This window comes from Podarcis filfolensis (assembly GCF_964270895.1).
Source record: "Podarcis filfolensis genome assembly, chromosome: 1".
NCBI classification, from domain to species: Eukaryota; Metazoa; Chordata; class Lepidosauria; order Squamata; family Lacertidae; genus Podarcis; species Podarcis filfolensis.
Genome location: NC_139604.1, coordinates 27,625,679 through 27,650,191, shown reverse-complemented (window position 1 = coordinate 27,650,191; position 24,513 = coordinate 27,625,679). Strand labels below are relative to the sequence as shown.

The 24,513-nt window shown below is 42.6% G+C and overlaps 1 protein-coding gene across 4 annotated transcripts in view; it reads left to right on the top strand.

The window, feature by feature from the left end:
* B3GALT1 (beta-1,3-galactosyltransferase 1) overlaps positions 1-24,513 on the top strand; it is a 335,884-nt gene that overhangs the window by 74,422 nt on the left and 236,949 nt on the right. For all 4 annotated transcript variants that reach the window (XM_083577462.1, XM_083577463.1, XM_083577464.1 and 1 more), the window contains exon 2: positions 8,324-8,467. The gene's annotated coding sequence lies outside the window, so the exon portion shown is untranslated. The remainder of the gene's footprint in view (positions 1-8,323; positions 8,468-24,513) is intronic.

The window sequence follows — 24,513 nt, the reverse complement described above, 5'->3', positions numbered from 1 at the left end:
TGCATTTCCAGCTGGGGTGTGGAGGGGAAAAATATCACTTAAGAACCCACTTCAGCACTTCAAATATTGTGTCATTGAGGTTCAGTGGTTCAGACTGTTGTTTCACTATGTTTTAGATTCAAAGCAGAGCCTCACTTCAGAAAATACAAATTTTTGTATGTCTCCCAAAAAACTGTAGTTGGGAAATCCACAAATTGCTGTAGTGTGTGTGTGTGTGTGTGTGAGAGAGAGAGAGAGAGAGAGAGAGAGAGAGAGGGTGGGATTTGCATGGAATGTGCAGGCATTATAGACCTATCTGAAGTGATGAAACCTGCCAAATTTCAGGCAAAAAAATGCAGGTTGTGTGTGTGTGTGTGTGTGTGTGTGTGTGTGTTGTGTGTGTGCGCGCACACACCAGGCACATTTAAAGTTGATTTGGGGGGAGAGGATTGAGATTGTCCTCCAAAAATACATATCTACCTTGGGCAGGCACAGAACAAACCATGCCAGGCTCCTGCTTGATGGAGTGCATGATACTTTATTGAAATTTAAAAATGTACACCAATACAGGTTTTGTACACAGGCCCGTGCAGTGGGGGTGCAGCCAGGTTCACTTGCCCCCCCCAGGTCTTGGAGGGTTAAGCCAGTCAGGGGACCCTGCCAGGGGCTTGACGGAGTTACACTGTCATGCCAAGAATGCCCTGTGCCTCCCAGCCAACTGGGGACTTAATGAGTCAAATGGCCATGGGCCCACGCCTGTCTGTCTGCATGGCAAGGCTTCAATAGTAAAATCTGGACTTGCATTGCTACATACCAGTGTGTAACGTCAGATCAGATTAGGTGGCGGTGCTGCAATGGTGAGTCTCATGGACAGGGCTTCTTTTTTTTTTTTTAAAAAAAATCTTTTTATTGAGTTTCAGTTACAACGTCAAAAAAAGAAAAGAAAAAAAAAAACCAAAAAAGAAAACAAGAAACGAAACAAGTTTCAGAAAAAAGGGAAAACAAGAAGAAAAAATATCCATACATAACACCAAAAAGAACATCAATCTCTTACAATTCTTTATCTTATTCTTTAAATCTTTATATATTTAGATATTTAGATCTTTTTTCTACACCCCTATTGACCTCCTTCCCTTCCGATTTCGGGTTTCTTGAAGAAAAGAAATTTTCTATTTTCTGCAGCTAATAGTTATTGATGGTTTGCGCATCGTAAGTTTTATAACAGACCTGCTATAGTTTTTAAATTTCTATAGTTTCCTTCAATGTATACTGTAATGGCTTTAGGGGTTGCTTGTGCGTAAATAGCTGCCGCTCTGGTTGGCTGGTTAAACCATTTCTCGCTGGACAGCCATCCACTCCGTGGCTGTTCAGTCGCTGGCAGAATCCGTCAGTGGGCATTTCTTAAACCTTTTCCAACATAAAAGTTGTTTGACGCCCAGTCTCCTCCTACTCTCCCTGCGCGGAAGTCTTCTGCGCAGGGAGGGCGTGGGTAGCGGAGGACCTGTGCTCTCCCCGCTGGTGTCCAGTGAAGAGTCCCGGAGCCTGCTCTCTGCTTCCCCCATTGGCCCCCCTCTATCCCTGGTGTAGCGCTGATTTTCTTCCTCAACAGGAGACTTGCCTCTCTCCCTGCTTGGCCCCTCTCCAGCATCGTTGTGGGGCCTCGCCGCCTCCTCTAGTTCCGATGGCAGTTCCCTGACATATACCATAAATTTATTCCAATCACTAATAAACTTTGTATTTTTTTGGTTTCTAATTTTTTGCGTCATTTTTGCTAGTTCAACATATTCAAATAATTTTGTTTGCCAGTCTCTTGCCGTTGGTATATTTGTACTTTTCCAATTTTGTGCAATTAGTATTCTGGCCGCTGCTGTCAAGTATTGGAATAAAATCTTATCTTCTTTTTTAATTTCATCCCCAAATATTCCTAGTAAAAAGGCCTCTGGTCTTTTAGGGAAAATATATTTAAATATTTTTTTTAACTCGTTATAAATCAAATCCCAGAATTTCTTCATTTCTTCACAGGTCCACCACATATGGTAGAAATTGCTTTCTTTGATTTTACACTTCCAGCAGGCCTTATTTCCTGTTTTGTACATTTTTCCTAATTTTGCTGGTGTGATGTACCACCTATACATCATCTTCTCCAAATTTTCTCTAAGTGTGACGCTTGCCGTAAATTTTATTCCTTTGTTCCATAATTTCGACCACTTTTCATATTCTATATTGTATCCCAAGTCCATTGCCCATTTTATCATAACCTCTTTTATTTCTTCATCTTTGGTGTCCCATTCCAATAGTATTTCATACATTTTGGATAATAACTTGGTTTTACCTTCAATTATTTCTATCTGAAATTTGGATTTTTTTTCACTCATCCCTGCTTTTTTATCCTCCATCCATATTGCATTTATTTGATGATATTGTAGCCAGCCTGTTAATCTTTCTTTCAAATCCTCATATGTTTTCAATTTCCAGCTGCTTTCTGATCTTATCAGTAGGTCTTCGTAGGTCAGTCTTTCTCCTTCCATATTTACTTTCTTAGTTATTAAAATATCCGTTAGTGATAACCACCAGGGTATTTTCCATTCTAAAAGTTTTTTATTTTTCTCCCAAACTTCATATAGTGGTCCTCTAATAATATGGCTTGAAAACCCTTTATGTACCTTTTCTTTGTTTAACCACAAGTAGGCGTGCCAACCGAACCTATTGTTGAACCCTTCTAGGTCTAACAAGTCAGTGTTTTCCAAAATTATCCAATCTTTGATCCAGCAAAGGCAGGTGGCCTCGAAGTATAATTTCAGATTTGGTACCGAGAATCCCCCTCTTTCTTTTCGATCTGTGAGTAATTTGAATCTGATTCTCGGTCTTTTCCCTTGCCATATAAATTTCGAAAGGGTTTTCTGCCATTCCTTAAACATTATGGAACCTCTAATCACTGGGATGTTTTGGAACAGGAATAATATTTTTGGGAGTACGTTCATTTTTATTGCAATAAAAAAAAAACAATAAAAATGGACAGGGCTTCCGCTGCAGGCCTCAGACAAGCTTTGCACGGGCCTCCTTGTACATAGTATAGTGTACACACACACACACACACACACACACACACACACACAGTCAGACAGATACTCTACTATAACTCACAGATACAGAACTCTGCAGTGATTTAATGCCAAACTTTAATCAAATGCAACCAAGGCCAGAAGAGGAATGAGATTGGGGTTCGGGAAAAGATAAGTGACTTAAAAGCAACCAACAGCAAGAGTAAAACCAGCAGAACAACAACAACAAGGGTTTGGATTTTAGGAAAGAATTGATCTGGATTGCAATAAGATCATACAAGTTCAACCACTACTGCCCACAACTCCGCAACTCGGAAAGTTGCTGTGCCAAGGAGATTCAATAGAACTGGAACAACTTCGGGCAAGTTACTTCCTCCCTAAAGCACTGTGATTGGAAAGCGCAGGAAAGGTTGTTTCTGGATCGGGAACTTAAGCTATCACAAAACTTATCCACCAGCCCTTTGCCCATCAGCACCACCAGCAGCAGCCTTGTATTTCTCTTCAATATAATGGGGGATTTGTTTTGTGCAAATTGAAACTCAAAACAACCCTCTGAAGCAGATACAAAGCTCTGGGAGCAGGGCCACTTCTCTTCAGACCATGTGGTAGCAGTGGCGTAGCGTGGGTTGTCAGCACCCGGGGCAAGGCAAGTAATTTGCACCCCCTAACCCGTGGATTTGCGCCCCCTAACCCTAACCCCCAGATGTTGCGCCCGGTGCGGCCGGCCCCCCCTGCACCCCCCACGCTACGCCACTGTGTGGTAGACATTGCAACTAGACTGCTGTAGCTGGTGCTGGGGAGCTAGAAGGCTCCATGATGCAGCACAAGCCTATGCATGCCTACTCAGAAGTAAGTTCCATGGAGTGCAGTGGAACTTACTCCCAGGTAAGTGTTTATAGGATTGCAGGAACAGGTTGTTGTGAAGCTAGACTAGCTCTCCTTGGCAACTGATATATTTTAAACACCTGGCACGCCAGAAGGTGTCATAGCTGGATGATCATCAGTGTTTTGTTCTTCGGTAACCACAATAGCACAATCTAATTGTGTGCCTTACTCTCGGGTACAACGAACAATGAACACTGCTGGATTAAGCAAAAAGCCCATCTAGTCTAGCATCCTGTTTTCAGAGTGACTGTACAAATAAAGTTGTACATACAAATAGAACTGGAGAGAATAAGGTGAATGGCTTAACCTTCTTTCTGTCATCCATCTCGAGAGACGATAGGACATCAACGAGGCCAAGAGAGGGGTCTTGTTGTCTGGGCAGCCCAGGACCTCCATGACTTAAGCAAAATAAGCTAAATTGACACTTCTGGGAATTAAGATCAGAACAGATAAACCGACACAAAAAATATGAATGTACTATATAGGCACAGTCTGTAGGTTGTATTTAACATTAGTCCTGCTCAGAGTAGACCCATTTAAATCCCTGGACATAGCTAAATGTGCGCCAAATTCAATGGGTCTAAGTATAACCTGGATACAGCCCTAGTTATAAATGTTCAGTGAAACCATGAGAACACACAGTCTAAAGAGTGGAATTCTTGTACCACGAGAGAAAGATTCAAGAGAAAAATAATGCCTATGAGGCATGCTATGAATGCAGTGTTGGAGAAGAACAGTATTTATGCTTCACAAAGAACAGCAGCATAAATAATTTCATAAAGAACTCATAACCTTCCTACTTGTAGTGCCAAGGCAAGTTATTGAACAGAACTGAAAGTGTTTAGACCATCTTCATCTCGCACAGGAGAGCCCTGATGGAGAAATTGACTAAACACATAAAAGTGCTAAATAACACCCAGGACTCGGACAAATCCATTGAAATATGGCATCCATTCATCCATCTCTGGAGAAATGTTTTCTCTTAACAAGGATGTTGATCTGCAATGGGTTCAGTTAAAGGAGGAGGAGTGGAGAGCAAGAATAGTTTTATCCTAGATTCTGGACTGTCTCGTTTCCCCTTTCCTTTTTTTCTCCCACTTTGCTGCACATAGTGAATTCTCCCCCAAGGCCCTTTTTTATTGTACATCTGAATCTTACAGTACAAATAAATTTGAATTGACTGGTGTATACGGGTTTGGTGCTAATGTTCTCCTTAGGGGACGGGCAGCGCCGACCCCCGCAGACATCTGCTGCCAGCTGCCATGGTTATAAAAACTTGGAATCCTGTATGCCTTGCAGATGGTGGAGAAAGATGTATGCTCTCTGCTCCCCACATGTAATGGCTGGGGATTAGGAGCTGCTTCAAATGCAGTTTCTCTGGTGCAACTTTGCCGCAGCAGAAGCATGCTGTGTGTGAACTTGCTGGCTTTTCTGCACTTCCGGATGCTGAATTAGGTGATACCTAATATAGTGTGTTGAAAGTTACTCAAGGGAATCTAGTGGCACTAATGTCTCCTCGGTGGAGTAGGAATAATAATTCCACTCAAAGAATAAACACCCTGTCTCCTGCTTTGCTGGTGAATGCATATCATCGGTGGAAGGCGAAAAAGATCACTACTAAGGGGGAAATAAGGCTCTGAATCTTGGCGTTCATTTAACATGATCATATGCAATGTCAGCTTTTGAATGCGTACCGATTTTTAGCACCATGTATTAATTTGGAGGGAGATTTTGGGAATGCCCTTTGGGAAATTTGCTAGTAAGAAGTATGAGAGATTATTTTAATTTGTTCGTCGGTTGGTTAAATTAGTATTTGCATTTGTTCGCAACCTCGTTACAATAATTCATTTTTAAAAAATTCTTTCCAGAAAAGTAGACAAAACAGGAATAGTAAGGAAAATGACCCCCTCTTCCTCCCCCTGAAAGAGAACAGGTGCCAAAGTGATGTAGAGAAAGTCACTTCACTGATGGAATGAGGAGTTCTTTAGCGAAATGAGTTTTAAAAGAAATAAAAATGCAACATAGAATAATATAAAACAAAGACAGCAGGGATGGGGGGGCCCTGGCTGCAGAGCCAAATGTGGCCTTCTAGAACTTTCTGTCTGACCCTTGAGATTCTCCTAAGGCCACACCTGCTCTGTGACCCTTCTTTGCATTGAGCATTGATGCTATTCTGCCTGGCCTTTAATTTGAATTCAGCCTGATCTTTTATTTCCCTTCCCTTCTCTTCCCTCCCCCTCCCCTTTTATGAAGTTCACCCGCTCTGAGAACCCACAGCTAATTCTCCCCTGGCCTCCTCGCTGGCCCAAGTAGGACTAATTCAGCCAGCTAGCCCTGGTGACAATCTAATGCTTATTAGATGGATTTCCCCCAAATTGATTTCTGAACTTTGAATTTTATTGTTATTCATGTTTTTATACTGTATTTCATGCTGCTTCTACAATTAAGTGTTTTAAATTTGTTGTTAGCTGCCCTGAGCCCAGTTTTCTGAACCGGGAAGGGTGGTGTATAAATAAAAAATATTATTATTATTATTATTATTATTATTATTATTATTATTATTATCATCATTCTATTCTTTTCTCTTTTTTTGCTTGCCTGGATGAAGGATAAAATATATAAGGGTGTGAGTAGAAACCAACCTACTTCGCAAAGGGAAAACTTACAATAATTGACCTGCCCAATTTTGCACCTGACCCTCCCCAGAATTGGCATGCGGCCCTCGAAAGGGAGTGCGGCCCTTGAGCAATATACATACGCCACTGCAAAGCAAACAAGAGCGGCGCAAGATGCTGAGCTACTCAAAAGTCATGGAATTGTAGAGCTGGAAAGGACCTCTGGGTACATCTAGTCTAACACTCTGCAATACAGGAACCAGAGGATATAAAAGTCAGAGAAGGTCCTCTAGCAGTTGGGAGTTCTAGCCCATAAGATCTGAAGGGTGCTAGATTGGGGAAGGGTCCTCTACTTTCACATTATGGAGGGGGCAATGCTGCTCAGTGTAAGAATGCATAAATGTCTCTTTCACCTGTGGGGTACAGTGGTACCTCAGGTTACATACGCTTCAGGTTACAAACTCCGCTAACCCAGAAATAGTGCTTCAGGTTAAGAACTTTGCTTCAGGTCAGGAAGAGAACAGAAATCGTGCTCCGGCAGTGCAGCGGCAGCAGGAGGCCCCATTAACTAAAGTGGTGCTTCAGGTTAAGAACAGTTTCAGGTTAAGTATGGACCTCCGGAACAAATTAAGTACCGTATTTTTTGCTCTATACGACTCACTTTTTCCCTCCTAAAAAGTAAGGGGAAATGTGCGTGCATCTTATGGAGCGAATGCAGGCTGCGCAGCTATCCCAGAAGCCAGAACAGCAAGAGGGATTGCTGCTTTCACTGCGTAGCGATCCCTCTTGCTGTTCTGGCTTCTGAGATTCAGAATATTTTTTTTTCTTGTTTTCCTCCTCCAAAAACTAGGTGCGTCTTATGGTCTGGTGTGTCTTATAGAGTGAAAAATACGGGTACTTAACCCGAGGTACCACTGTAATGGAAAAGGTATGGACTAGGCTCTCCGGAGAGATCAACTGTGAGAACCAGAGGGTCTACTTCCAGCCTAGATTAAGAGGAGGATTTACCAGTGCAGCCCTGTGGTTTACAAGGTACACAAGGTTGAGGAAGATTATTGCTGTGTGTGAAACAAGCTGCGTAATAGTACTCTCGCTGATTTGGAATGTCCGGAGTTAAAGATTTACTCAGAGCATCCCAAAGAAAGTCCAGACATAATCTGTAGTTACTATGGATGGATTGCATTTGAGGCTGTCCTATCACTCCATATCATTGCTTTTACAAGGCAACCAATTACACCCATGAGCTGATAAAAGCTCCTCTCACATTTAAAGCTCTTTCAAAGGTTGGAATGCTTTCTGAATTTCAATAATCCTCCCTCCCTTTTCAGTTCTTCCAGACTGAGCTAAGGGCGTGGGGACAACTTATTCAGGGAAAGGATGCACTGTAAAGTGGTAACTAATAAGTCAAACAGAAACAAATTCCTAAATTGTTTTCTTTCTTTCTTTGTTTTAAAAATCATGTCTCCTATGCTTCCTCCCTCCCTTTCAGTCTTTAAATGATGTCATTTCCTGCAACAATTCTCTGTTTTGGGCCATCAACTCTCTCAGACAGTACAGATTAGTTCAGTGCTAAGCAGTGGGTGGGGAGGATTGAGAAGATTAGAGAACAGGAAAATTAAAAAGGAGGGAGGAGGAATGCTTACAATGAGCAGAGGCAAAATAAAAAATAAAAAAATGAAGTGTAGGTTCCCAAAAGCTGAGAACATTAATAAAATGCTGTATCTTTCTTTTTTCCCGCCCTTCCTTCCTTCCTTCCTTCCTTCCTTCCTTCCTCCCTTCTAGGAGCACTCATCACCAGTCTAAGAGTGGAAACACATGCTCAGAAGTTTCACACTGGGCCACACCATGAGGCTGAACCTGTTCTTCCCACAGCTTAAATCCCGGAAGACTAGGGTGGGAATCAGAAGCATCCATGACCTTATTGAGGTGAGATCTTGCTTGCTATATGCACAGTACTGGTACAAACTGCCTTTTATTTCCCTTCCACTACACTCTAGAACAGCAGTTCCTAACCTGTGGGTCCCCAGATGTTGTTGAACTACAACTCCCATCATCCCTGAGCTCTGGCCTTGCTAGCTAGGGATGATGGGAGTTGTAGTCCAACAACATCTGGGGACCCACAGGTTGAGAACCGCTGCTCTAAAACATAGGGTCAGCCTGTAGCTCCCACCAACCCTCCAAGTGTTCCTATTTTCCAGGGAGGACCCTGATTTAGAGAAGCCATCCCAGTTTCTGATTTGATCCTGGAATGTCTCACTTTCCTCTAGGATGTCCCTATTTTCATCAGAGAAATCTTGGAGGGTATGGTAGGATGTCCCTATTGGAGAAATGTTGAAGGGTTTGGAGTTATCCAACCCCCAAGCTGTATAGAGAAGTTATATATATATATATAAAGTTTAATGTTGTATTATGTTTTTATATATGTTTGAGGCTACCCCAGAGTGGCTGGAGCAACCCAGTAAGATGTGTGGGTTATAAATAGTAAAATTAACTTTATGGAATGGGGTGTCCCTATTTTCATCAGAGAAATGTTGGAGGGTATGCACTCATCATTCCATCATGGCAGAGGCTGATGGGAGCTGGAGTCCGACAGTATCGGGAGAGTGACAGGGACTGCCCTGGAATGATCCTCCTATCGCCCACCCATCCAGAAGTTCCTTCTGCCTCCCAGGATCGCTCTATGGGCTTCCTGGGAATGAAATCCTTTCACAGCCCAAGCCTCAAGTCTGAAGCAGCCCGAGATTATTTGGGAGGATTTAATTCTCTAGTTTTGTCACAGCTGCCCAAATGCCACCCAGCTGGCTTTCACTGTTGTCCTCTCCTAACACAAGACAGCCGGTGGTTGCTTTAGCAACAGCAAAGTGAAGGACATCAAGTATTTGCTAATTACCGTATTTTTTGTCCCATAGGACGCACCTAGTTTTTTGGGGGGGAAATAAAGGTCGGGAAAACCAAACCAGGTTGGGGAACAGCGGTATGGCGGCGCTCCGCCTCCCCGCTGTCCCCCAAGCTTGTGGGACTGGCACTGGGGAAAAGCGCACTTCTCCCCAGCGCCAGCCTCCAAACCAGGTCAGGGAACAGTGGGATGGCGGCGCTGCGCCTCCCCGCTGCCCTCCGAGCTTGTGGGGCTGGCTGATGTCTGCCCGAAGCGCGGGGCACTCTGCTTCAGTGCGCCCCGCGCTCCGTGCAGCAGGCTGTTATCCACAGCCTAGGGAGCCCTGCGGGAACTCCCGCAGGGCTCCCCAGGCTGCAGATGTTTGCCCGGCGTGCAGGGCGCTCTGCTTCAGGGCGCCCTGCGCGCCGGGCGGCAGGCTGCTATCTGCAGCCTAGGGAGCCCTGCGGTAACTCCCGCGGGCTCCCCAGGCTTGCTGATAGCTTTCTGAAGCCTGGAGAGCGAGAGGGGTCGGTGCGCACCGACCCCTCTCGCTCTCCAAGCTTCAGCGAAAGCCTGTATTCGCCCCATAGGACACACACAGATTTACCCTTCATTTTTGGAGGGGAAAAAGTGCGTCCTATAGGGCGAAAAATACGGTATTAAGGTTCTAAGTGTTTTCAAAAGGCCTATGACTTTAAAAGGTAATAGCAAAAGACATTGGGGGCGGGGGGGGCGAGGGGAAGAATCAAATAAAAATTCATGCCACCAACCTTGAAGGTGCATTTGTCTCACCATGGGATGGTCAGTTCTGTAGAGAGAGGAGAGCCTTCCCCCTCACCCAAGAGCTCCAGTATGGGTCTGAACCATTGTCCCTTCATGTACAGTGGTTATAGGCGCTTCAGGTTGCAGACTCCACTAACCCAGAAATAGTACCTCGGGTTAAGAACTTTGCTTCAGGATGAGAACAGAAATCGCGCGACGGCAGCGGGAGGCCCCATTAGCTAAAGTGGTACTTCATGTTAAGAACAGTTTCAGGTTAAGAACGGACCTCCAGAACGAATTACATTCTTAACCTGAGGTACCACTGTACCTTAAATTTTCCTAAACAATCTGTTTATTTGCACTTCTTTTTACATTTTATTTGCACTGTCAGTTTTACATTTGCTCAGGGAGGGAGGATCTCTTGCTGTTGATTTATTATCTCTTTGAGTGTCAGAGTGAAACTTCTCTGAAGCCCTGGTGGGATCCTCAACTTATATCTCCTTTGCCAGGATGCCTTGATGTGAGAACCTTTCACAGTTGAGGCTCAGATCTCTCTGTTCTTCACTGTTCTATCCCACTATCAGACACCTGGATCTCACATCTTTCACCCCTTTCGCACACCCTTGCACTCCCAAATCTTGTCGCTCCCCTCCCCCCCCCTTTAGGACATCAGTTGTCTGAAGTTCATCTCTCTTGCAAGCGAACTTTTGTTTTGTCAGCCAGCCTGTCTGTGGTTTTATTGTTTTCCTTCCCTGGTAGTCAGTCTCTTTTGAGTGCCAGTTTTATTGAGGCAAGAAATCTTGGTGAGTCAGTGATTGTCCTATCATCCTAAAGTCTGAGCTGCTGACAATGAGCAGACACAGGCTTTTTTAGCTGCCCAGTATTTTAGGGTGGTGGTGGTAGGGATGCAGAGTGCAAAATCTCTAAAATCCCACCAGTCATTTCAGATTGTGGTCTAACCACAGAAATAACATCTTTCAACACCCCGTCATAAGAGGGGGGAAAACACGTCTAGGAGGAGGGTCCTAATTTCCAGATTTCTATATGCAGTGAGGTTCTTTTAAAAAAAGAAAAGAACAGAAACCTTTGGAGAAAGACTTGCAATCTGGCATGGTTATGACTCAGCAAGAGTCGCACCCTATAATCCTTCTCTGCATGTGTTTCAGCTCTGTCCTCGATCCCAAATGGTGCTGAATAGAACATGAGACTTGGAGATTCAAATGGCTGCTGAATAATATTATCCAGAATTGGTTTAGCTGCCACTCACGTTCCCCATTAAAAAGCACAGACATCTCTATAGCAAAGCAGAATGCAGCTCAGAATCATTGTTGCCCATTGCATGTCCTTAATTGCAGAGCAGCTTGCATATACAATCACCACATCTAATCAGAGATATGATGATAAAAGTCTCAGACATGGCAACCTTTTGGGGACGCACTCTACAAAATGGAATAGGTAGGGGAGGTGTGTTAGATGTTTGTAATATCAAGAGTAATTTGCCTTCTCTTATTCTAACCTTGGGAGGGACGCGGGTGGCGCTGTGGGTTAAACCACAGAGCCTAGGGCTTGCTGATCAGAAGGTTGGTGGTTCGAATCCCCACAACGGGGTGAGCCCCCGTTGTTCGGTCCCTGCTCCTGCCAACTTAGCAGTTCGAAAGCATGCCAAGTGCAAGTAAATAAGTAGGTACCGCTCAGCGGGAAGGTAAGCGGTGTTTCTGTGCGCTGCTCTGGTCCGCCAGAAGCTGCTTAGTCATGCTGGTCACATGACCCGGAAGCTGTTCACTGGCTCCCTCGCCCAATAAAGCGAGATGAGCGCCGCAACCCCAGAGTCGGCCACGACTGGACCTAATGGTCAGGGGTCCCTTTACCTTTACCCTTTACTATTCTAACCTTACACAGGGAAACATCAGTTTCTAATTCCTACATGGCACAGTACCCAAATCACCTAACTGCCCCCCCCCAATTCTGCAGCTGGAATGATAGATGGATGGATAGCTATATGCATTACCAAAAAGAAAGAAAAACTAAAGAAGCGTTGCATTGTAAAATATGGAAATGGAGATGGGAGGAGATCTAATATCCTACACGTATCATCCATATTATATCGACCATCACATTTTATACATAGATACGCACATTGTGATTCACTGCCATCGTTTTTACACTACTGATTCAGATATATACACTCATGGCAAAGGTAGTAGATGGAATTCATATGTCAACTGTAAACCAAAGTAGCAAAAGTGTTCCATACTATTCAACACAACATCAGTAAATCATTATTTTATATGAACACACACATTACCACTGACAAATTATTAAAAGGCATATCCAGGAACTTTATACCTTAGAAACCAAGCCCTTGCCATAGCTATCTGAATGTTTTAGGCTGTTCTTTATTTCATAATATCTTGATTTTCTTGAGAGGCTTTTAAACTTGCTGGCTTTCCCTCTTGCCCATTCGTTGGATTCTAATTTCCCTTTTAGGAGACTGCAAATGATAGAGCAGGAATTGCTACTTGCAGATAATTAACAAGAGCTGGGCAAGTAATTTGCAGTGAATAATTTGGTACTTCTAATCACTTTGCTTGCAATTTATCTATGAATATCTTACTAACCGTCCAAAAATTTATTTGTTATTCATTGAAATCATTCGGCATTCAATTAGGAGTGGCAGATACAATTGTGCTCGTGGCTTCTGTTCTGCAAGATGACAAAAATCTACTCTGATGCTCTTAGTGGCTTTCTTAACATATGCTAGATATTTAACAATATTGAATAACACTTAGAAAGTGATCAAGCCATGTAAGGATCAGGCGATGGCTCGCTTAAGGCCACTTACTGAATTCATGGCTGAGGTGTGGCATAAACTGGGGGATACTTTGCTTACATCTCATACAGTGAATGACCATTCTGCTGTATTCCAAAAGAAAGGCTATCAGACCGCAAGAGAGAAAATGGTTTCACTGTAGAAAATTCCATTGTCAAAGAGACTCGCTTACTCTTAGTCTGTTTTAACTGAACAGTAGCTTGTCTCTTCACCATATCGAAAAGAGCTCTGCTTTGGAGTTCTGCATTGGATCTTGACCTTAAAATACATTGAATGGAATTCAGTGTTGCACTGTGATGAACTTTCTGCCTGTTCAAGCATTGCAGCTTGCCAGATGGAATGATCCCCCCTCTCCTGCCAACATGAACTGTTCTAGGGATTCTCCCAACCCACTCAAAGCCAATTTCAGGGGGTGCAGGAGGAGGAGGAGAGGTTGTAAACCCTATCACACAGGCAAAAGCTCAGGGCTTCAACTGATGAGGCTTATTCGGCAAATCCCACCTTTTGCTTCTGAAAATACCTTCCAAAACCACATACTAGACAATTTATCTGGAAAGGTAAGTTTCCATGCAAACATAATATCCAGAAATGTTGCAGACGTGCATGACTTATTTTCTAAAAACGCCCGTTCTGATCTGTGGAGCTCCAATATGTACACACATAAATTTACCTTATCACAAGTAGCTTTGCACTCTTGGTTGGGCTTACAAAGCCTTTTGAGAGTTTAGAAGTGACAGCAATTTGAAAAAGGTTAAGTAAGAGCAGGCCTTCATGTGCCTGGGTTAGAGCTTCAGGTAGGTAGCCATGTTGGTCTGACGCAGTCAAAATAAATTAAAAAATTGTCCAGTAGCACCTTAGAGATCAACTCAGTTTGTTCTGGGTATAAGTGCACACGAAAGCTTATACCCAGAACAAACTTAGTTGGTCTCGAAGGTGCTACTGGACAATTTTTATTTATTTTGACTTCCGTAGAGCTGTTACAGTACCGCAGAGTCCTCTTAAATTGGTAAAGTTTGCTTTATGTGGAATTTGATTACAGTTCTCGCATAGGATCCCTGTAGCTGTGTGTACATCATTGACAGCACTGTCCCCAGGGCATTTGCTCAGAGGTATGTCTCACTGGATTCAGCGGAGTTTACTCCAGGGTTAGCATGCTTCTTTATTGTATAGAATCAACAAGAAGGAAATACTACACAAGTTTAGGAGGCAGACAGCACTGTATTCAAGGCACACCACAATTTTTAATATATTTTTAATATCAGTGTTATGTAGCCCTTACAAATTTGTAGGAATAATTTTACAGTTAGGGATTATTAAATAATAGTTTTAAACATGATTAATTACAATACGATGCAGATTTCAGTGATCCAAAGAAAATACATATTATTGCTTGACATTTGTCTACAGTTGTGAAAATATATTGGTAGTGGGGAGAGATGCTGAAAGAGATATACAGTAGATAGGATGGCAGTGTAATAAATGCAAGTTCATAAAACGAGAGTCTTGCTTCCTAGATGAGAGTTTTAGTACCATTAGGAACACTTGTGGGCTTTGACCTTTCTTTGATGTTTATAATTGTACTAACTCAGATGTGAAATTCATTATGGGCTCTAGCAAGAGAGAAATTAATTTTTAGAAAACCTTTTAATTTAGTAAAAGTCCCAGTGGCACTAAAAATGTAAAACAAAATATGAGCAAAAACTCCCAACAATAACTGGAATTTCACTGCATGGCAAACACACAAATATAAGCTCTTTTCCTTGTTTGTTATGAAGTCTTCCATGAGTTTCAAAAACTACATGGATTTCTCATTAAAACCTGAATAAGATTTTGAATCCAGATTACAGGTTTCCCGCTCAGGAAAAGCAAAACTGAAACCCCTCAAAAGGAAATGAAGTTGGAGAAGACAAAGTGGAATTCATTGCAACATGCTTACGTTGGATACATGGAATATGTTCGTGTCCGTGTGACCATCGCTATCACTGGATCTCCTGAATGAAATCTGGTGCTAGTGAAGCAAGTTTGCACGCAGAAGATAAACTTGGAACAAAGTTCCAATGGCTGCATTTGATGTGAGGATTATTGTGCTAGTTTTCCTCATTACAATGCCAGCACGTCTGTCCCGGTTTCCAAGGCTTATTTTACACTGCATTGCTTCTTGCATTATGAAACTGCAACTTTTTAGTCACTTATACTGACACGCCATACTACATTTTCATCCATGCCAGCAAGGTGTGGTGTGACAGAACAGCAGTGTCATCCCTCGACATGTCGCCACTTGTCAGGTGCCTAGTATGCCAGTCCAGTTATGTTATTTTGTTACACAGGAAGCTTGACAGGACTGCCCCAAATTCTGGAGGCCTGCTCCCCACCAATGCAGAAAATACTGAGCTAGATTGGTCAGAATCTGAGGCCGTCTCCTGCCATGGAGATGCTGGGGATTGAATCTGAATAATGATGATGATGATGATGATGATAGTTTATATCCCACCCTCTCCAGCCAAAGCCGGGCTCAGAGCGGCTAACAACAATAAAATAATACAGCATTCTAAAATCAATTCATTATAAAATCAGTTCAAATCAAATTAATGGCAACCATTGGGCTAGAGTTCTATGAGGATTACCACAGAGGATGTTTCTCTGTGTAAAACAAATTCTCTCCCACTGACCTGTGACCCTTCTCCAATCTGATACCTGAGGCAAAAAATCCTACAAGCCTGTTTTCCCCTCCCTGGCATTAAAATACATTTTACTTATTATTTATATGCTGTCCATCTGACTGGGTACCCCCAGCTACTGTGGGCGGCTTCCAACAGAGTAAAACCCAATATGGCATGTATACGATACAACATTACGTATACGATACACATATGATAAAATAACTGATGCTTTGATGTCCTGTCATAAAACCAGAATCGGCTGCCTGAGGCAACCACCTCGCTCTAACTAGTGCTCTAGTTCTGAGAGGAACATAGGAAGATTCTTTAGCTCAGCTCAGAGTCAGACTATCTGCCCATCCAGTCCGGTATTGTCCATTCTGACTCCCTATCTGCTCCAGTGGTTTGGAATCAAGCCCAAGCATGTTGCTGGAGGCTGGAGTTGGAAGAGCAGAGGCAAGGGAGGTGTCATCTCAAGGACTATAGTAGGGCTGGGCAAGATACAGATATATCGTCCCAAACCAATTTGAAGTCCATGTTATTGTATCACTTTCCATAATTTTTAACCTGGCAATGTATTTCAAATCATGATGTATGTCAGTGTTCTACACAAAAAAATCACAATGTGGGAATAATGACAAAGCCAACCAATGCTTCTCTGGACTTTTGTAGCCTCTGCTGGCTCAGCTCTCGCCTGCCTCCTTCAGGGAGCAGCAAATCACAAGAGCGGGCACTGGCAAAAATCATGTTGCAGGAAAAACCATGAAGTCAGCCAGTGTCTCTACATAGGTAAAGGTAAAGGGACCCCTGACCATTAGGTCCAGTTGTGGCCGACTCTGGGGTTGCGGTGCTCATCTTGCTTTATTGACCAAGGGAGCTGGCGTATAGCCTCTGGGTCATGTGGCCAGCATGACTAAGCCGCTTCTGGCGAACCAGAGCAGTGCATGGAAACGCCGTTTACCTTCCCGCCGGAGCGGTACCTATTTATCTACTTGCACTTCGATGGGCTTTCGAACTGCTAGGTTGGCAACGGGAGCTCACCCCGTCGTGGGGATTCGAACCGCCGACCTTCTGATCGGCAAGTCCTAGACTCTGTGGTTTAACCCACAGCGCCACCCGCGTCCCGTCTCTATGTAGCTCCATCCTTATTTCAGACATTATGATATATCAGTACAGTGGTACCTCGGGTTAAGAACTTAATTCGTTCTGGAGGTCCGTTCTTAACCTGAGGTACCACTCTAGCTAATGGGGCGTGTTGTTGCCGCTGCGCCGCCGCCACACAATTTCTGTTCTTATCCTGAAGCAAAGTTCTTAATCTGAGGTACTATTTCTGGGTTAGCGGAGTCTGTAACCTGAAGCGTCTGTAACCTGAAGCGTCTGTAACCCAAGGTACCACTGTATATCACTGTGTTTAGCTGGTGATATCTGGTTTTCAACATCATGATATATCGCCCATTTGTAGGAGGGAATTGCTGTCCCGAATCCTATGTTATGATGAGCTTTGGGCTCCTAGGTCTACAGTCAGGAACCAAGAGTGGCTCTAAGCTCTGACCTTTGGTGGTGGGATTGCTATGAGAGTTGTGAAAAATATCACATGCTGCCTGCTAGTGTTTTATGACAGAAGCAACCTTGGGAGAGTCTTTACCCTTAATAGAAGCACATAGATGCTTTAAATAAATAAAGCTGTCATACACTGAAAGCCCAAAAGAATTAAGCACACACATCCCAGCTCTCTTCCCGTTTAGAAATGTTTCGTTGCCTGATCACCTGAGGGCAATTTTTACTCAACCCAAATAGTAATTGGCTGTTTAGATGACATGACTCAACCTGCAGTTGCCCCTTAAGAATGAGAACTTGCTGAGGAAGGTTAAGGAATTAGCTCTGTGTGTGCTGAACCAACTGGTAGTTTTGTTTCTTTTAGGGGAGTGAAGCCATCGTGCTTTGTTTTCTATTGATATTTTGTTACAAATCTCAGCAGGCACAATGTGTGTATCTCTCTGAGCTAATAAACTAACGTGAGTAATTTATATTGCTAACAATGCCGATACTTAGAGCTCCTTAGCATTCTTACTTTTTCTAACCACTTCTACTGAACACTATCGAAAACCTGCCATGATAACATATTTGTGATTTGGAAACAAGTTCAAGGGAAAGACTTATTTTAAAAACAAAGGTAGGAAAAACCTTTTTTTTCTAACTGACACAGTGAGTGCTGAAAATTACTTTAATTTTCTTTTCTGTGTTCCATTCATTTTAATAACAGAATAGCGAGAGTCCTATAATTGGAAGGTGCTTATTCAGACCTGAGCCCCTTTCTGTTTAATGCAGTTTTCTCTCTGGTTGGTGTGTGTAGAATGCATTGCAGCCAAAAAGTTCAATAACCTCATGTTATACCAGTCTAGTGTCGTAGAGTAATAGAATCAGTGTGGTGGAGCAGACTTGAGAGATCTGGGTTCAAATCCTAAATAAGCCATGAAATTTGTTAGGCCAGTCACGCACTCACTTATCCTCTCAATCTGAGGATAAAATGAAAAAGGAGAGAAAAATGCATGTCACCTTCAGCTCTTTGAAGGAAAGGTGGGCTAAAAATGCAGTGAGTCACTCATAAATAAGTAATTTTTAGTTTGGCATCTACCAAGTTTGAAAGAGAAAGATCTCTTAAAACTCCTCAGTATTTGGCAAGTAATCTCTGTATTCATGGATTTCACATTGCTAGATCTTTCGTATCTCTCGAGTATTGCTGGGGTGGGAGAAGGGGAATATCTCAACACTGAAGAATTCCTAATCAGTTTGCTTTAGAACCACTTCTTCATAAGTAAACATCAGGAGAAGCTGGGCTATTTTGAAATCATTATTTTGAAGCGAGAAAATATATGGCTGTGATCCAGTCATACTTAAATCCCTTTGATTTTAGTGGGAGAGTTGGCCATAGGCCTCCCTCTCTCCCACTGAAATTCATAAAACTTTAAAGTTATTATTTTTGGCTGGATAGTGTCATACATTTTTTAAATGAATGCTGAAGTTGTCTGAATTGCAAAGGAATGGAAGGCTTTCCATGCTCAAAAGCTAGATAAAGCAATGTGCATCACTGTTGGATATGATAAAGCTGAAGAGTTTTGTTTTGGGTAACAGTTTATATATTGTTTTTGTTGGTCATGATGGTAGGAATGCCTATGCCAACGGCCTCCTTTCTGCCTATACTAGGTGTCTTTTTCAAATATTTTCACCCCATCTCACTCTCCCCATCACATTTAGAGATGGTGCTGCTATAATATATCACAGCCTTATGTGTTTTCCATACATTAAGCTGGCTTGCGTAGACTAATGGACCACACAGTGCTTTGCGTTATTCAGGTGTGAATGATTTTGAGGATGAAAATATATTGGGTTGGAATTTATTATTATACCCCAAAAGCAATATTTTGTTTGCTAAAATTGAACATCTTCATATCTTTCAAGGTAAGTGAGGTCTGGCCCTGAGTGAAATGAGGCACTAAACATGATCTAGTATAAATCAAGAGACTGGAAAAGAACAAATAAGAGTGAACCAAGGCTGAGGAAATGTGCTTGAACACATAGCTGGGTTATATATATATATATATATATATATATATATATATATATATAATAATTGTATTCTTCTAACCATAAAAGAGATGTATGGGAAGTAAATTCCTTTAAATTGCGATCTTGATGGGTTTATTCCATGTTGGGATGGATATCATACAAATGTTACAAACAATTAGGGGTTAAATAACTGATACCCCAGATTATAAATATTACAGAATTTTTATTTTGATTTTTTAAATACTGCCCACTTTACCTTGGGTATTACTGTTCCAGTAAATCTGACTCCTGCTCTTCAAATATTGAAATCTGCCGTGCTTCTGTTGAATTTGTGCAAGCCCATTGTGGACTTGGAGTATTCATTGCTGTCACACTTAAACTATGTGTACTGTACTGTATGCATTAGTGTCCACTGTCTTTGTCCAAACATCTCTCCCCAAGGTGTGCTCTGAGACTAAAACTCAGCTTTCCTGGAACAAAAGGAAGCTGGCGTTGCATGGAGAAATAAGTCCCACACTCATTACCTAGCTCTAGCTAAGAGTATATGCTATTCACCTTTCCTTGGGTGGCGACTCATGCAGGGCATAAAATGGCTATTGATGCATTTTATGTCATCAAAAGCAAAACACGGAGGTGTTTGGTTTCCCACCTGTCACCCCCATGCTCGTTCACTCGGCTTGGAATAATGCTGTTGTTGCTGCCCTTGTCTTCTGCTATATGAGTGCTGCATTTTGGACATGCCACGTCACTGTGTTTGCAGCAACAGCAGTTCATTTATGCTGCCTGAGCTGAATGTGTGAGCCACAACCACATATTGAAATTCTTGCATAGGCAAAGTCAGCAAGAGTCTTCCTACCTGGGAAAATAACCCAAACACCTCACTGACATAAGACATTCTCAAGGATTTATCACCAGTACAAATGTATCGGAGGTATTTCTCGTGGAACGGAGCCTCCTTAATTAGAACAAGTTGCATGTGTGCCAATAATAAATTGGAAACAATTTGGATTTTGTTCATAAATCATGTGTAAATATTATCTTTTTTTATTTCAAGGTGTTAATTAGGCAAATGGAATCCTTATGTCACGCTTGCAAATTTTCATAAAAAGATAACTCTGGTTATTACCTTATTTCTGTAAATAGTTCTGACAGGAGGTGATAAAGAGGCTGGATTTTCTAATTAATTTCAAAACTCATTTAAGATAGTCCAGAATATGCTTTAATTAAAAAAAAAGTTCTGACAGAGGTTTGTTACTGATGAATAATGCAAGAAATGTGACCAAAAAGTCATTTTCAGCAGGCATTTTTTATTTAAGCTTGCGTATCATTGCAACAGTTTCCCCAAACCAGAGTGTTGCAATAGCACATCATTATCTTTGTTCAAAATAATAAGTTTTCAAAATCAGTATGCAGTATGTAGTATCCAGCCAGAGTAAACAAGATGGTCTGCATTCAGGCAGACTCATGAAGAAATTGCAGGTCCGGCTCTTCCATTAGACAGACTGAGGAAGTTGCCTCAGGTGTCAGATACTTGGAGTATGTGATGGAACAGTGGCATCCGGACCATCTTCCTGTTAGAATTCCTGCTCCATGATTGTAGTCATGGGATTGTTGTCTTTCACATTGGCTTCACAAAGTGGGAAATGATGGAGACAGGATGTTTGTGTTACTGTGTTCCGTGAAGTGGGACTATTGTCCTTTGTTCTTATTATTTCTTGTCTGATGCTAGAGAGAGAGGGAGCCATGTTGCAGTGCTCCGTGTGTGTTTATTTGTAAATAAAGTAGATTAGCCAAACTGCTGAGTTGCTGAGGTCTGTCATGAAAACTGCGCAGACTCTGCAGATCCCTAAGTGCTCCTGACACTTCCTGTTTCCGCCTTCAGCTGTTCCCCTCTGTTGGAGAACAACAGTTGTGTTCACCATGTGGCCTACCCTGTGCCCCCTAAGTCTGTATTAGAATTGTTTTTAGGTGTTTTATCATTTGTGTGTTTGCTAGCTTGGGCTTTTTGGGGAGAAAAGCGGGGATATAAATGATAGTGATGGTGGTGTGTACCTGCACTCTTCAGGTGTGGTGAAGGATGCTGTCCTGTTTCCAGCACTGAATTCAGCTTCAGCTTTTACTCTAGTCTGCTTCTGTATATGGATTGTGTGTCATCTTGACTTGCTCCTCAGGCAGCAAAATGTCTTAGGCCAGTCCTGAGTAATGGAAGCATCAATGGCAGTCCACTTTATTCCTAGGGAACAGAACCAAACTCTTGTTCCTTTCTAGTAGAGACGCTATTGGCAAATAACAGGTCTGTTGTAGGGGAAAATGTGTGCCCCCCCCAGCAAGTGCCACTTTTCTTCCTCTGGCATGACAGGCAACACCTGTTACCATCCCCTTTTCTGTTTGTTGAGCAATAATTCTGATTTGTTTATGGGGAGGTTATACAATGTCATGTACAGCAATTATTACCCTACACTTTCCAGGGAATTTTCCTGCCACTGTCCTTACAGCAAAAAGTCTTGTGCAACAAATCTGCTTTTTAAAAAATAAAAAACACCAGAGTGCCAAGTTCACTTTAAATATGCAAGGTCAATTTGCTAGTGTGCAATTCACCCTGCACGCAAAATACCAAGTCTGTAAGCAGTCTTTGTGGCATCTAATACTCATTATCAATTTCTCTGTTGCTATTTAAAGAGGCAAGTTGACTGACATGAAGACTAAATATCAACTTTACAATCCTATCTCCTTTCTCCCTGGTGAACCATCCTTTTATATTCACAATTCTGGTCCTTTCAAGACTCACCCAAGGACAGATTTTTGGCAGCTACAGAGTCAACATCACGGCAGTTCTTCCGAAAAGACAGATGTAACCTTCTGCAATCAATAGTGTGTCATCATTTTGGCAGATGAGTTAACACTGTTGTTTCAGAAGTACCAGAATATTTTTCAGAAATCTAGTGAATAAATGTGCCAGAAGCCAGCTGGTATTTAAGAATCAGCCTGTGTCAGCACCTTCCCCTTTTGCAGCATTGATACAATAGGAAGTTAGAGGACAGAAGTTGATTCATGTATATACAGTAGTACCTTGGATCCCGAATGCCTTGCGAGTTGAATGTTTTGGCTCCTGAATGCTGCAAATGCGGAAGTGACTGTTCTGGTTTGCAAACGTTCTTTGGAACCCGAATGTCCTACGTGGCTTCCAATTGGCTGCAGGAGCTTTCTGCAGCCAATCGGAAGCCGTGCCTTGGTTTCTGAATGTTTTGGAAATCGAATGGACTTCCAGAACAGATTCCATTTGACTTCCGAGATACCACTGTACTTCTACTGTGCCTTTGCCACCAAAATGTGTATCATGAAGCATGCAAGCTTTCATAAAACTAGCAACATGTCACCCTGAATGCCTACGTTGTTCTTCTGATGTTGCGAAAACTCTACTCTTTCCTATGCCATTGGATATGTGTTTGAATGAACCCCTTCCACACAGAAACCTAACATGGAGATCTCAGCCATCACAACTGGTGACTGTACAATGTCTGAAAAGGAGCCACCTACACAGATACAGTTGCACAAATGTAGTCAGTCCACATGATCAGGAACACCAGTCACAGACAGAGATAGACTCTCCGTTCAGATGGATGTCATGGGAAGGGTTAGGAAGCATGCAGGCAATGCCAGAGGGCTCCAGCCTTTCAATTTAACTGGATAAGTTCACATCCTCCTAAGTGTTGCCCTTATGCTGTGATAGTCACCAGCATCACTAACAAAAATAATTTCAATAGGGACAAATGGAAGGTCCTACACTTGGGCAGAAGGAGCCAGCTGCACAAATATAAGATAGGGGACACTTTGATTGCCAGTAGTAGATGTGAAAAGGATCTAGGGGTCTTGGTAGACCACAAGCTTAACATGAGTCAACAGAATGATGCAGCAGCAAAAATAATAATAATAATAAAAATGCTACTGCTGTTCTAGACTGCATTTACAGTGTTCTGATCAAGGGAAGTAATAGCCCCACTCTATTCTGCCTTGTTCAGACCATACCTGGAGTACTGAGACCTGTTTGGGGCAGCACAATTTAAGAAGGATATTGACAAGCCGGACATGTGCAGAGAAGGGTGACTGATATGATCAAGGATCTGGAAAGCAAGCCTTATAAAGAATGGATGAAGGAGTTGGGTATGTTTGGCCTGGAAAAGAGGAGATTGAGAGGAGATATGATAGCCATCTTCAGATATGGAAAGGGCTGTCCCATGGAAGATGGAGCAAACTTGCTTCCTCCTCCAGAGGGTAAGACCTGAACCAGTGGATTCAAGTCACAAGAAAGGAGATTCCAACCAAGCATCAGGAAGGACATGCCAGTAAGGGCTATTCAATAGTGGAACAGACACCCATAAGATATGGTGGACCCTCCTTCCTTGGAGGTTTTTAAACAGAGGTTGGATCACCATCTATCATGCAGGGGGTTGGACTAGATGACACTCAGGACCCCTTCTAACTCTGCAATGATTATGTGATCACAAGGTAAAGATAGCATTTGGAAGCACCTAGTGCAGAAATGAGGAACTTGTGGTCCACCAGATGTTGCCAGACTCCCAACTCCCATCATCCTTGATCTTTGGCATGTTGGGAGTCCAATGATATGTGGAGGGTCATGGTTCCCTATCCTAATGCAAACTGACCAATTGATTTAGAGCTCACCTGCATGTACTTGTTTTGCTGTGGGCTGAGCCAATCTAACCTGGAGTTGCTATGGTTCAAGTCAGAAAGGAATCCTTCTCAGGGAGTTGATCGCTGTCAAAGGTGCTTCTTTGTGTTCCAGGGGAAAGAAAACTGGGGTTGAATTTAGAACATCCCACCTTATTTCTATGGTGCTTCTGGCCACAGCTTGCCTTCCCTCTTATTTAAAAGACTGACTCAGCTACTTTCTCCGCATGTGTGCTGTGAAGCAGGCGTCATGCTGGAAGGCATCCATTATTTTTCTCTTAAATACATGTACTCTGCTCTATTAATTGAGCAGCAAGCTGGCTAGAACTGGAAGCCTCTTTCTAATAGCTTTGCCTCCATTTACAAAGCGAATGAGTAATACATCCACAGGGTTTCAGGCAATTTGTCCCCCCACCCACCCACATTTACATAAAAATCTGACAAGGGAACTGAAACTCAAACTAGACAGGTGCTGATACTTACCTGCAAATCTCAACACAGGATGGGGTTTGCATACTTAAGGGTGCACAAGGCTACGTACCCCCTCCCTTGTATCTGGAGAGGAGGGTGCATGATAGCCATGCGCAAGGTT